General features: G+C 54.6%; 1 pseudogene; it reads left to right on the top strand.

Annotated features, from left to right (window-relative positions):
* The window catches only part of LOC106630953 (hydrocephalus-inducing protein homolog), a 93,590-nt pseudogene extending 80,511 nt beyond the window's left edge, over positions 1-13,079 (top strand).
* Positions 13,080-13,281: the final 202 nt, after the last annotated feature.

Below are 13,281 nucleotides of genomic sequence, written 5' to 3'. Positions count from 1 at the left end.
TGGTATTTTGACAACCCAAGCAAATGAAATCAAAACAGTTCAAAACCCAAAAGAGGATCTTTAGCCAGGCTGCTGCATGGCCTTGGGTTTCTGTTTGTGCTTTTTAACCCTTTAACTCCCAAATCTGCTCCATACCCGAGGGAAGGGACGTTTTTTAAATTCAGCATTCCTCTTGGGAATGAATCCTCTCTATTTCCTTCCCTCAGACTTTGAGCTAACCTGTGAAATACAAGGCAATCTCGTGACTGTTTTGGAAGACAAAAGCTAAACTATTTTTAAAAGCTCTTTCCAAGAGCATTTCTTTGTACCCTGCAGGGAAGGAAACCCAACAAAGAAAGGGGGAGAACCCACGTGCCTGCAGTACCTCTGTTTTTCCAGGCATCTTTGAATTTCTAATTTGTAAAATGCTCTTTAAGTGGCCTGTGCATCATCACGCGTCTGGGCTGGAGGCACCAAGTACAGGGGTGGACATCAAAGTAACGCAAGGATGGACACACATAGCATCCAGTGTGCCCCTGAAAATGATCCTTTTTCTTGGCCTGCTTGTTGGTACATGGTCTTGCAGTGCAGCCTCCCGCTGCCAGGACATGGCGCTTTCCTTGGTGTGGGATGAAGGCGATGGTCTCCTCTGCAGCCTTTTCCCCTTTTGTGGACAGGTACAAGGCACTGGACTGTCCCAGCAACTGTGAGACGATAACCATCCTCAACGTCACCCCCTTGGAAGTAGAGGCGCGTTTCTCCTTTGAGCGCGATCTCAAGGCGGACACGTTCCTTGTAGAACCTCCCAGCCTGAGGCTGAAACCGAACGAGAAGCAGGTAGGGGACAGCAGGTAGGGCAGGCACTGGTGTAAGTGCCCAGGAGCCATTCCTCCTGCTCACTGAGTGCTCTTCTGTATTTCTTGTTTCGGGGACGGGGCTAGAAGCTGAGCATTTGGGCATACCCCACTTCAGCTGGTCTGGTGGAAGACAAGCTCGTCTGCCGCGTTAAGGAGAACCCAGAGCCGGTGGTCTTCCCCCTGTGCTGCCAGGGGGTGAAGGTGGAGCTGAGGGTCAGCCCCAAGCACGTGCATTTCAACAGGCTGCTTCTGCACAGGTCAGTCATCTCACGGCCCCTCTGCTGGGGACGGGTGCTGTCGGTGAGCTCCCCTTCAGCCTCTCTGGCTGGCTGCATGGCCCTTCAGGCTGGATGTTGGGCTGGCGTCCCTCTTTCTGCCAGCAGTTCCCGGTCTCTTGCTCACCGTTCCTTGCTGGCTTGGTTCTCCCAGGACAGCCGCAAGCTCTGTAGCCCCCAGCAACGTGGTGCAATGGGCATCTTGATTCATTTGTATCTCGTCTGCTGGTTCGGAGAGCAGTGCAGTTGCTCCTCCTTATGTCCCTTCTGTTGGATACACCGTTAGCACCCAGCCCTTCCCCAGGACCTCACCTCTGAGACTTGTGACACAGAGAAAACATTTAACTAATGTTATGGATACTATAAATACTGGATGTGTATAGATAAAGATATATATATAAACTAATGCATAGGGCTGCTCCAAGATGCATTCAGTTGCAAGGCCTATCCTGACCATCGAGCAGCTGGTGCAGGGTGTCTTTCTGCCTCTGCAGGGAGGACAGCAAGACCCTGGTCCTGCAAAACAGCACCCTGCTGCCTGTGGCCTGGCAGCTCTGTGGGCTGGAAAACCTGGGCGAGGACTTCTCCGTGTCACAACGCGAGGGCATCGTGGCTCCGCGCACGGAGTTTGACGTGCATCTGTATTTCAAGCCCACAAAGGCTCTCAACATTGAGAAGAAGATCCGACTGGAGGTGAGGGGGGGACTGTGCCCTCCCTGGCAGGGCAACGAGATCTTCGGGGTGGAGGCTGTGCTTGAAGGGTTCCCTGCAAAGAGGGGGACAAAGGATGAGCCTTCCTGAGGTTCCTTTCTACCCGCATCGCCGGGGGGGCAGGCCCTTAGCAGCAAGGAACTTGCTCTTATAGCTGAGCTTCAGGGGGCATGTGTGCTGCTGGGCCAGGAAGAGCTGCACCTGAGGGACACAAGGCTGCTGTGACCCCAACTTCTGCTGCCTCAGCCTGGGTTCACCAGAGCACATGGTGCATCCCTGAGCATCTGCGTCAGCCCAGACAACCAGGCGCTGTGTCCTGAGCGCACGTTACAGCCACCTTGCCGCTGTGCGTGGTTGAATGCTGCTGTTTGGTTGTCCAGACCTCGGCGTGCTCCCTGCGCCCATGCTGGAGCCTGTCCGGAGCTCTTAACGGAGAGCAACAAGCTGTCACCCTGGGGTTTTGTTCCCCGTGGTTTGGGGGCTGCACTTCAGTGAGGATGCTGGGTGATTGAAGAGGAGAGGGTTGACGGTCAATGCCACCTGCTCTGGGACACCTCACAATTCTTGAGGTTGTTTTTCCATCGCTGTGTCTCCCCGGGTGCTTCCGCGGCAGCACTCCCTGCTGAAGGAGTGCCGAGCTGGGCTGGTAGGGCTTCTTACTGCAGCAGCATCTCGCTGGGTCAGCCCGTGAGATGAGCAGGTTGGGAGAGTTTGGGAATCCACAAGTGCTTGTCAAGCAGGGGAGGCCATGGTGGAAGCAGCCAGCAGAGACAAGGACTCGTACGTTGTCTACCAAAAGAATTTAAGAGAACGGTCTAAGCAGTGTTCGTTTCTCGCTGCCTCAGGTTTCAGATGCAGAAAACATCCTGGGGATTGTCCAGACTGAAAATATCCTCATTTCTGCAGAGGGCTATGATGTTGCTCCAATCATCAGCATTCCTAAAGGTCAGTGGATGCCCCAAAACAAAGCAGTCTGGGTGTGTTGCCTTGCCTTGGCAGGTGAGCAACCAAAGCGCTTGGGATGGGGTAGCATGCAAGCGTGGCCCAGTCACATAAAGCGCGTATCCTGCAAGTTGAGTGGAGTGAAGGGCTGTCAGGGCACAGCCAGCCTCGAGTCTCTCGCCCCTGAGCTTTGCAGTGTGCAGGTTGGTCTGGGGGCTTAGAAACAACAGCGATGTGAGCGAGCAATTGGCAGCTCCTGAGGGCTCAGCAGGGCACACAAAGTTGTCGGATCAGTGCTTGGAAGCAAGAAGACAGAAACGCAGCTCCTCACCTGCTAAACCCTGCAGATACCCTCCGAGTAAGAAGAGCAAGGGCAGCAAAGTAGCTAAAGAAAATTTCCAAGAATGGAGACTTGCTGAGAAGGGTTTTGGGCTGCCTGAGAACTCCAAGTGTCATAGAACAGTTTGGGTTGGAAAGGACCTCAAAGATTGTCTTGTCCCAACCCCCCTGCCATGGGCAGGAACACCTTCCACTAGTCCAGGTTGCCCCAAGCCCCGTCCAACCTGGCCTTGAATGGGGCAGCCACAGCTGCTCGGGCAGCCTCTGCCAGTGCCTCGCCACCCTCACAGTGAAGAATTTCTTCCCAACAGCTAATGTAATTCTCCCCTCCAGTTCAAAGCCATTGCCCCCTGTCCTGTCACTACAGCCCCCCCGGAAACACCTGTCCCCACCTTTCTTATAAGCCCCATTTCAGTATTGAGAGGCCAATTGAAATTGGCCTGGAAGTGTTGAAATATCTGTCTTGTCACTTGGTGTGGTCTGTAGCAGCTCACTAATACTCCCCGTTTCTTGCCTGGCTCTGCGGGTTTTCTGCAGGTGCAGGTGGCACCGTGGATTTTGGAGTCCTGAAAGTCCTGGATGATGCAAAGCAAGTGCTGACTCTGAGGAACAAGGGGAAGTACGAGATTGCGTACAGGTGGGTCCAGCTGCCTGGTCTGTGAACGCGTGGTGCCACCATCTGCCCAGGCCTGCCTTCTCCTCCTGCCCTTGGCTAGAACCGCTTCCCGTGCTGGCTGCCTCGTGGTCTGGTTAAATAAAAAGCCCGGGCTCCCTAATCTCAAAGACTTTAAGGGAGAATGCAGCCCCACACCAGCAGTCCTTCACAGCTGAGCAGGAACCAGAAGGAGAGACCCTGAAATTGAAGCCACTCACTGCTGAGATCCATTGCCTTCCTCTGAGGGGCAGCTCCTTTCTCTTTATGACTCTTTAAAGGAGGGGATGAGAAAATTGGGTGTCGAGGTTAGTTTGCAACACTCATGATGGTCTGCACTCTGTCAAGATCTGAGATTCCCCAAGCAGAGCTGGACTCATTCCCTTTTAATTTTTTTATGGTCTTATGTCAAGTCCTGGCTGTGCTGGTGGCACTTGTACTTTTAACTGCAGAGGTCTTTGTTCCTTCCCTTTCTCCCCAGTTTCCAGCTGAAAGCTGCAGGCACCACCATACCAGACCTGGCAAGCCACTTCACTATCCAGCCGCAGAAGGGCCTGCTGGCTGCCTCCGGGCGCCCTGTGCAGGTCCAGGTGTTCTTCCACCCCAAGACGGAAGTGAATATCGAGGACAAACCCATCCTGCACTACCAGGTGAGCTGCCCCAGCCAGGCAGTGGTGGCACAGCACGTCTTGGGAGCGTGAGCAGGACAGGTGCCTTCTGGAAGGAGGGCTTTAGCTGGGTAATTCTCGTAGGTGACAGCAATGTCTCAGAAAACATTTGTGATGCTTCCTAAGCGGAGCTGAAAGTCTGGCTCCGGAGGAGGCGTTGAAACAGGGAGGATGAGCTGGTGGGGACCTGGGGTGGGATCAGGGAACAGAGTCAGAGGCTGGCCTCTTTGCTGGTTTTACCAAGCCCTCCTCTGGTTGCAGGTGATGGAGCCCAGCATCTGCGGAGGAGGCGAGACCGTCGCCGTCATCCCAGTGAGGGTGTCGGCGAAAGCTGTGTTCAGCAAGTACAGCATTCACCCCGCCTCGCTCATCAACTTCGGTGCCATGGTGAAGGGCAGCAGGAAAACCTGCACCTTCATGCTGGAGAACAAAGGCAGCCTTGACTTTAAATTCCTCATCTACCGAGCAGACCAGGACGCATCCCGATTGCAAGAGAAAAGGTGAGAGAAGACCTGCACCACCTGCCCTGCCTGAGGAGGCACGACAGCATGGCTGGTGTGTGACAGGCAGCCCAGACACCTGGGTTATTGTCCAGTTCACGTCACCTGCTTGTGAACAGGGAGTGGAAAAATGCCTCAGTGTCCCCGTGTGTCGGGCAAAGCTGGTGATACAGCTGAGCTGTCCGTAAGCTGCAGGAGGTGCCGCCGGGGGCTGCGAGGGGCAGGGAGGCTTTCCTCGGTGGGGAGGGGAAGGTCAGCTTTGGCTTCAGAGAAGACGGGGTGGGGGCTCAGCATGATGGACGTTTCTGCTTTCTCCTCTTAGTGGATGTCAAATGAAATCTGCCCACTCTGGCAAGAGTGAGAACTTACACCAAAGGACTTCCTCAGCCAAGAAAAGCAAGCGCTCGCTGCAGAAGGTTGCCAGCCCCTTCATGCAGGTGGGTGGCTCCCGCTCCCCAAGACACACTGCTGTGGGTGCTGTGGGAGGACGCTGATGGGGACTCATCACCGTGGGATGGGACATGGTCTGCACGATGGAGGTCCGTCATCTCCCAGCCACAAGCAGAGGCAGGAGCTGCTCAGTTGCACTGACAGTCCCGTGCTCCGGCTCAGACTTGGAGTTGTGGGGTCAAGAGAGAGGAGCAGGTCCCGTGTTTGGTGGCTGCTAGCCAAAATAGGTCTGTGAATACCACAGATGTGGGCACGTTCCTGTTTGAAGTCCCACTCCATAGATACCAGCTGACCTTGTGTTTTCGTCTTCCCAGTCCCCTCTCTTCCCTCCCGTCACTTCTCACAGTTATTTCTGCTCTCCTGTTTTACCCCTGAGGCTGGAGGATCCCAGCTAGCACCTTCACCTTTTACACCCAAACTCCTTCCTGTGTGCCAGCCAGGACAGGCCTGCAGCTCCTCCTGGCTTGTCCCTCTCCTCCTGGCTTGTCCCTCTCCTCCTGGCTTGCTTGTTCCTCTCCTCCTGGCTTGTCCCTCTCGTCCTGGGGCTGCCTCTGGGCCGTGGAGTCATCCCTCCCTGCCCTGGGACTGGGGGCTCGGCCTGGCTGGAGGTTGAGGAGTGGCGTACTCCTTGCTGGGGATGCTCAAGGCTGGGCTGCTGGACATCAGCCTTCTCCTGGGACTCTTTCTGCAGGCTCGCATCACTCTAGGCATGTTCACGGTGTACCCTGGCTTTGGTTCCATCCCTCCTGGGGGCCAGCAGATGATCACGGTGGATTGCTCTGCGGAATCACTGGGGACGTGCGAGGAGCACCTGCGCATCGATATCAGTGACAGAGACCCCCAGGACAATCCCCTCGGCATCCCCTATACCCTGCTGGCTGAGTCCTGCCTCCCAGGTACGCCCCGTCCACAGGTTCCCGCAGCCAGACCTGCTGCTGGTCAGCACCTGAACTTACTGCTTGGTTAGAGAGGCGCCCTGACCTTGAAGCTAAACCCTAAAATCCTCAGAGGTTCCAGTTCTTTTCAAGTCAGCCAGCGGGGAGAGGCTGGGAGGGATGCATGGAAGGATAAAAGGAAAGCAGTACTCCTTGACTGGGACTGAGCTCCATCCTCGCAGCCGACTCCCTGCCCAAGGCTGGGTTTTGCAGTGACCTGGGCAAAAAGGGTTTATCAAGCCTTCCGAGAGGCCAGCAGGGTCCCGAGAAATTCATCAGGAATTCAGCATTCAGCCCTCCCTCTGCTCTGCTCGCAGCATTTGTGGTTGATGACATCGAGTCCATCTTTGAGGAGCACCGAATCTGCAGCAACGTCAACCTCTGCCAGACCCCGCAGACGGTGCGAGACAAGGGTGTGTATGTCAGAGATGAGAACAAGTTTATCTTCACCGATGTTCGGGTTGGGCACCGGGCCACAGCTCGCTTCAAGATCCACAATGTCAACAAAGTCCCCTGCAATGTGGTCCTTTCCATCAAACCCATCGCCGGTGAGGTAAGAACAAGAGGCCAGGGTGACCGTTGCTCTTTACAGGCTGCGCTGCCTTGTTCTCCAGACTCGCTGCTTCCTCTTGCCCGCACTAGTCCAGCTCCGTGCAGGTCAGGCTGCAGGGGGGAGCAGCAGTGCCAGGGTGGCAGTTCTGAATTTGGCACGTCTCGAGCAAGGCTTTGGCTCGCCGCTCTGGGTCTTTGGTGGGAGACCCAAACCCTTCTGCACATCTCTTGGAAGCCCGCTCGGAGGGGGCCTTTACTGGCCTGACGTGCCTGGGCTCAAAGCAGACCATTCCCTCAGGCTCCCTGGCCTTTTCCTTCTCTTTAAAGGCCAGTTTGAGGTTAGTCGCGGGGTTTCCGTGCAGTGCCCCCCTCCCTTGTGTGCTGGGGTGGCTGCCCAGTGCTCAAAGCCAGCTTTTGCGCTCCTGGGCTCCCTGTGCAAGGTCAGCACCGCTTTGGAGTCACCCCCTGCGATGGAAGGAGCCTGCCCAGGGCAAGCAGGAAGGGAGACACGCTGTCTGGGGCTGTTCCCGCTGACGCATATAAGAATAAGACTGCGTAAGAAACACCGAAGGATGTTTCCTCCTAACAGGGCTCTGTGGGTTCCCCCAAGTTTCACAGCCCCATCAGGGACATTTTCAAGGTGGATCCCGTTCGGATGTGCGTGCCCAGCTGCTCCCACGCCTTTGCTACGGTGACCTTCACTCCACAGATGATGCAGAGCTACCAGTGCACTTTTGAGGCTTCCCTCGATGTCCTGGCGAGGTAACTCCCCCTGTGAAATCTGGGCGGGGGGACCTGCCTGATGGCTGCCCCTCCTCTGGGAGGACCCCGACCTCTTGTTAACCCTGATGCTCTCAGTAGCCTTAGGCAGAGTGCTTAGCATTAGAGAATAGAGGAGGCGGTAACTACTAGACAGAGTAGAAGGAGAAGGGGTTATAGCTTAGCCTCGAGTGACTGTGAAGACAGTGCAGCATTTGGCAGCCAACTGGGAGTTAGTGAATCCGAAAGAAATGGAGATGTGCAACAGTTGAGCTGGGGCTTTCCAAGGACAAAGGTTTAGATGAAGCCGTTTCTGTGCCAGCCAGCCAGCGTGCGTTATTTCCTCCTTGTTTCTGTTAAAATGAGATGATTGTATGTGATTACCTGGGGTATGTTAAGCTATTCTCTGTCAAAGGAGCGACTGGAGCCCTTCTAAAAGAGGAGCCCAGTTCCCCTGTCCTGGGACGTGTGTACCAGGGCCCTGACCGGCTCTTCCCCAGCCGTTTAGTGGCTGAGTCAGGACAAGTCAGCTTTCTGCTCTAGTACGCAATTCCTTTTTTAGCGTCCTTGGAAATAATCATTACTGATGGTGCTATTTATTTTTCCCTTCTTGCTTTTATACTATTTCCATGCTGCGCTCGTGCTTTTTGCATGTGTCTCATATCATCGCAGCCAGTGAATTTGCCATGTCTCACCTGTCGCCTCATTATTTACCTGCTGTGCTGCACGATTCGATTCAGTGACATGTTCTTTAACTGCTACTCTGGAAGGCTCTGGCTCTTCAGAGCTCTTGTGAATGGCCCTGATCGGACTGGGAGGAGGGGGGTGGAGGAGACCTGTGTCGTGGGGTACAGGAGCACCAGCCAGGGGAAATGCAGTGGGTGGCCCCTGCTTTGTTGCTTGCCAGGTGGGAAATTGGTTAGTGCCAGCCGTCATGATTTCTCCTCTGCCTTTCCTGCAGCCCTGCAGCAATTAAAGCGCAAAGCCTGACCTTCCGTGTCAGTGGAGATGGGACTCTGCCTCGGGTGACAGTCCTGCGCCCGGTACTTCACAGTAAGAGAGGGACCCCTCTGCTGGTCTTTAAGAAGCTGTTGCTGGGTGATTCACAAAAACTCCCTCTGGTCCTTCGTAATGGTGGCACCCTACCTGTCCAGGTGAGGACCTGCTCAGGAAATGCTCTGGTCTGGGAACAAGTGCTTGTCTCGTGGAGAAGAGGTCCCAGGAAGCATGGCAGACCTGGAAACAGCTCTCAAATTCTTTTTAAGCAAATGAATGACTTGTAATTTCCAGGAAGAGAGTTCCTCTTGGAAATGCGATTTTTCTGACTAGCCTATCCTTTTCAGTTAAATGCAACGCAAGAAAGTTGGTGGGGTGTTTTCCCCCCATCTCTCTTCTCACGCTTTGATTCTCGGGTGGGCACGTGTGATGTCCTAGTTGCATTAGATTGTATTTGATCCCATTTTACTACACTTTAATGAAAAATTCTGTTCATTACTTTTGTATCCCAGCGCCTCTGAACACTTCTTTTTTCTGTCTAGTTTTACTTGAACTTTGTAAGTTTAGCTACGAGCTGTGTTTGAAGCGGAGAAGCATGCTGGATGCCCCGTGCTGGACCAGCACCAGTACGGTGCCAACCCACGTGTCACCCTGTACCCACACCAGTGTGGTTGTGCTCTGTGTTCCTTTTTCTCAGTTGACGATAGACCTGTTGGATGAAGCGGGAGTTTTCTTCTTGAAAGCCAGGCCCACCACACAGTGCGTCTACCAAGCTGGGGGCGTGAAGGAGGACTCTCCTGCAGGACGTAAATCCAGTAAGCGTGAAGTGCGGTCATCCACACAGGGGAGAAATGTGTGCCCTGCTCTTGGCTTGGCCAAGCAGCCGCCAAATGTTAGATGTTGTTTCTTTGCTGGGGCTCTCTGTACCCCCAGCTTCTCATGTGGACTCTGCGCAGGGCTTCCTCCTAGAAAGTGGTTGGAAGTTTTTTCTGTTCCTCTGGACATGGTGGGTTGAGTTGCGGGGGGCTATCACCACTTCAGCGGACTATCTGAGGTCTTTGCTGCGTGTGAGAGTAGCAGCCTGAATGGAGGCAGCCCCTGAGCCCACAGCCAGCCAACAGAAGCCAAACCCATTCTTCGGCTCAGCTTTACGTGTGGCAGGAGCTGACTGACTGCAGTTTGAGTGAGCGCTGGGTGTTAACCTGTGTTTAAGACACTTCAGCAGTGATACGCGTGGTGCTGTCGTAGCCTTGTGAACATAGGAGGAGGGTCTGGCACCATTGGTGGGAGAACCTGTGCTTGGAGGCAGCTGGGTTTCAGCCCCTTACGCCCCACGGAAATATTTCAGCGGTACAGCTGTATCACTTGTCGCTGATTCCATTGCTGTGCAGAGAGAAAGCCTCACACCGCTCTCCTGGTCCTGCTCCGTGGGGAATTAGCAGAGTTTGACGTGCTTTTCAAACCCACCCTGGCCCAACGTGTGGAAGGCAGGATCCACCTGTCAGTGGTGAACAACCCGTATGAGGAGACCGACATTCAGCTGGTGGGCGAAGGCTACGAGGATGACTTCACGCTAGATAACATCCACGGACTGGTGGCAGACAGTGAGGAGGAGGAGAATGCTGAGGGCAATCTAGAGGAAGACGTAATTGAGGGTAAGAGAGGAAAGGCTGCCCAGGTGGATCAAGGAACAGGAAAACAGACGTTTCTGCTCACCCTGTGCCGCGCACCTGCGGTCCAGCTTCAGCAGCCAGATCCTGCTGCCTTTTGTAGCCTGCAGAGGCTTAAGAGGCAGCTTGAGAGCAGAAGAGAAGATCTTCTGTCAAGGGAGAAGCTTGCAGGCTAGCAGGGAAGGGTCAGAGATACCCACGTTCAGCTGGGTATCTCCAAAAGGAGGGCTGCCAGCCCATGGTATGCTATGGAGATGAAGCCTGTGCCTAATGATTTGTGCCCTCGATATACGCAGCCTGTGCTGTCACCCCCTGACCTGGCGGTCTGGGAGCGTGCTGGCTCTGTGCAGAGGGGCAGTGCATGCTGTGCTGCGTGGCTCTGCACAGCCACAGCCACGGGTTTAGGCATGTGGCAGGGCGCTTCCATGGAAGCGGGAGGATGGGGAACTGCGTCTCCCCAGGGAGGAAGGCTTGGAGCAAGGAAGAGTTGGCCACGCCTGTCTCTGTGGATGTGAGGGGGGTGGATGGACCTCAGGCACACTGAGACCTCCTGCTCTCATTCCTAGCAGCTGCCAGAGTGAATCACATCCCGTTTGGGGACTGTCACATTGGGAAACCCTACAGCGTGACCTTCACCATCACCAACCGCAGCAGGACGGAGGCGATGCGGTTTGAGTGGCTGGCAGACACCCCATTTCACTTCTCCCCCAAGGTGAGTTTGGATGGCTCTGCCTTTTCCCATTGCTCCAGCCCTGCCCGGCGGGTTCCCAGGAGCTGGCAGGGAGTCACCACGTACTGGTGAGAGCCTGTTTCAGTGCCACAAAGGAGCTGCAATCCCTGGCTTAGCTGGCGCGGGGCTGTCAACCCCACAGAAAAGGCTCAGTGTTACGGGAGGTGGCATCTTTTGTATTTTCCTCTGTCAAACCTCAGATGAATACACGGTAAGAGGCAGATTCCTGGCACAGCTGCTCACCACATCGATCTCTTTGCTGTCAGTCCTGCCCTTGCTAGTGATTCCAGTTTGGTCTTGGCTCTCTGGTTCTCCCTAGGTGGGACACCTCCATGCTGGCTGTGCTAAGGCCATCACAGTGACCTTGAAATCGGATGTCGCGGTCACCTTCAAAATGCACCCTGTGAAGTGCAAGGTGGCTAGGATCACCTTCGCGCTGCCGCCGGAGCAGATTAAAGACTGGGATGACTGCCTGCGCACCATCAAGTGGGTGGATACCACCATGAGGGGCCCAGGAGCCACGTGGCCTGTGAAGAAGAAGGTAAGAAACGCAAACAGGAAAAGCTAACGGAGCTGCTACAAAAAAACCCTGGCAGGCCACCATCTCTGCTGGCTGAGCAGCTCCTGCATCCTCCTGACGTTTAATCCATCCGTGAGGTTCACCTGCAGTGCGTTTTGGGGGAGAGGCAGATGCAGTGACCTGTGACACCAACACAAAATGGGGAGGTCTTTTGACAAGACACGTTTAGCCACATGCAAACTACCGGTCTCTGCCAAAAGCTGAAGTGTTGCAACCTGTTTGAACGGGAGGGCACATTTTACGATTTTATCACGTTTTGTGGTGTTAAAATTTCTTCATCAAATTCAGTGCCTTGTCACCAACAGGGAGTTTAAGACGCTGCACTCTGACTCTTGTTTTGGAGTGGAGAGCCACACTAGTGCTCTTGTGTGTGCGCTGGCCAGCCCACCGGCACATGGTGGGTGAGCTGTCAGCTCTGCCTACACCGATAGCAGAGATTTTGGTGGTGGTGCCCATGTTGTGTGGGATGTCTCATTGTGGAGCAGCCCGGGCGCTGCGTGGCAGTCGTGCAGCAGTCTGGAGAAGCATCGCTCCAGAAACTGCCACACACACGTACCTGGAGTGACGGTTCCTCCCTAGTTTCTGAGCCTTTTTAAGACCTGTAAACCACACTTCTTCCCCGTCAGCAGCAGCACTCGGAGGCTTTCCTAGTGAGTTCGTCCCCATTCCAAAATGCCCGTCCCCAGCCCTCACCAGCGTGGCTGTTGCCCCACACATGGTGTCTGGAAAGCACCTCCCGCTAAGACAAGAGGGAAAAGGTGCTTTCTGGTTTGGTTCAGTCTTGGGGTTCTCCATCCACAGACCTCCCACAGGGGAACTTAATCCTAATTTAGAGGCCTGCTGGATCTGTAGCGGGCCATGAAAAAGGTCTGACACTCTACAGGGTTGAAACACAGGGAGAGGTACCTATGACCCGGTCATTGTCCCCATGGGTGTACTCTCAGTCGTGGTGGTGATTATGGTGTTCAGTCGGTAGAAACAAACACTGTAATGGAAGGGTTAAATTTTATCACCTTCCCGGGGAAATAAATGGGAATGGTCCTTTCTAGCCCCTGTACGTGGCTGATCTTGGAGGCCAAAAGCCTCCTCTTGCTCAGCCGGGCTTTCTAGGCTCTGCTCAGTGATTCTTCCCTTTCCTGTTTGGAGGTGATCGAGACAGACCCAGAACCAGCTCACACTGTCCTGGAGGAGAGCAGCCGTGAGGTGGAGCTTTGCCTCAGTGCTGTTGTCGACTACGCTGAGCTCAAGCTGGATACGGACACGATTCAAGGAAGTTCAAGGAGACCTTGCTCTTCCAGATGAGGACATTCACGTGAGAGCCAGAGGCCAGGCAGGGACCCGTGCGTGGGAGCTGCCTTTGCCCAGGGCTGACCTGGTGCCTGCTTCGCCGGAGCCGTGCCGTGCTCTCTGGTGGCCTCTGCTTCTCCTTCTACTCGTGGTCTGGTGAAAATAAAGGCAATAAAGTGCCAATAAAGGCAAAAAAACCCCACTGACGTGTTTATTGCTTGGCCACTTAATAAACCTCTTCTAATTTCTAACTGGGTGATTAGGCCTGGCGGGGGGTGGGGGCAGGGGGGTGTGTGCTGCTGCCTGCTGGTTCTGAGGTTTCAGCTTCCACACATCCTGGGCGCCTGGAGATGCCTCACATGTGGACTCGAGTCCCTTCTAGGGCTTTGTGTTCAGTCT

This window comes from Falco cherrug, unplaced genomic scaffold, assembly GCF_023634085.1.
Source record: "Falco cherrug isolate bFalChe1 unplaced genomic scaffold, bFalChe1.pri scaffold_41, whole genome shotgun sequence".
Classification (NCBI taxonomy): Eukaryota; Metazoa; Chordata; class Aves; order Falconiformes; family Falconidae; genus Falco; species Falco cherrug.
The sequence above is the reverse complement of the archived record's forward strand: the minus strand, read 5'-3'. Positions and strand labels throughout refer to the sequence as shown.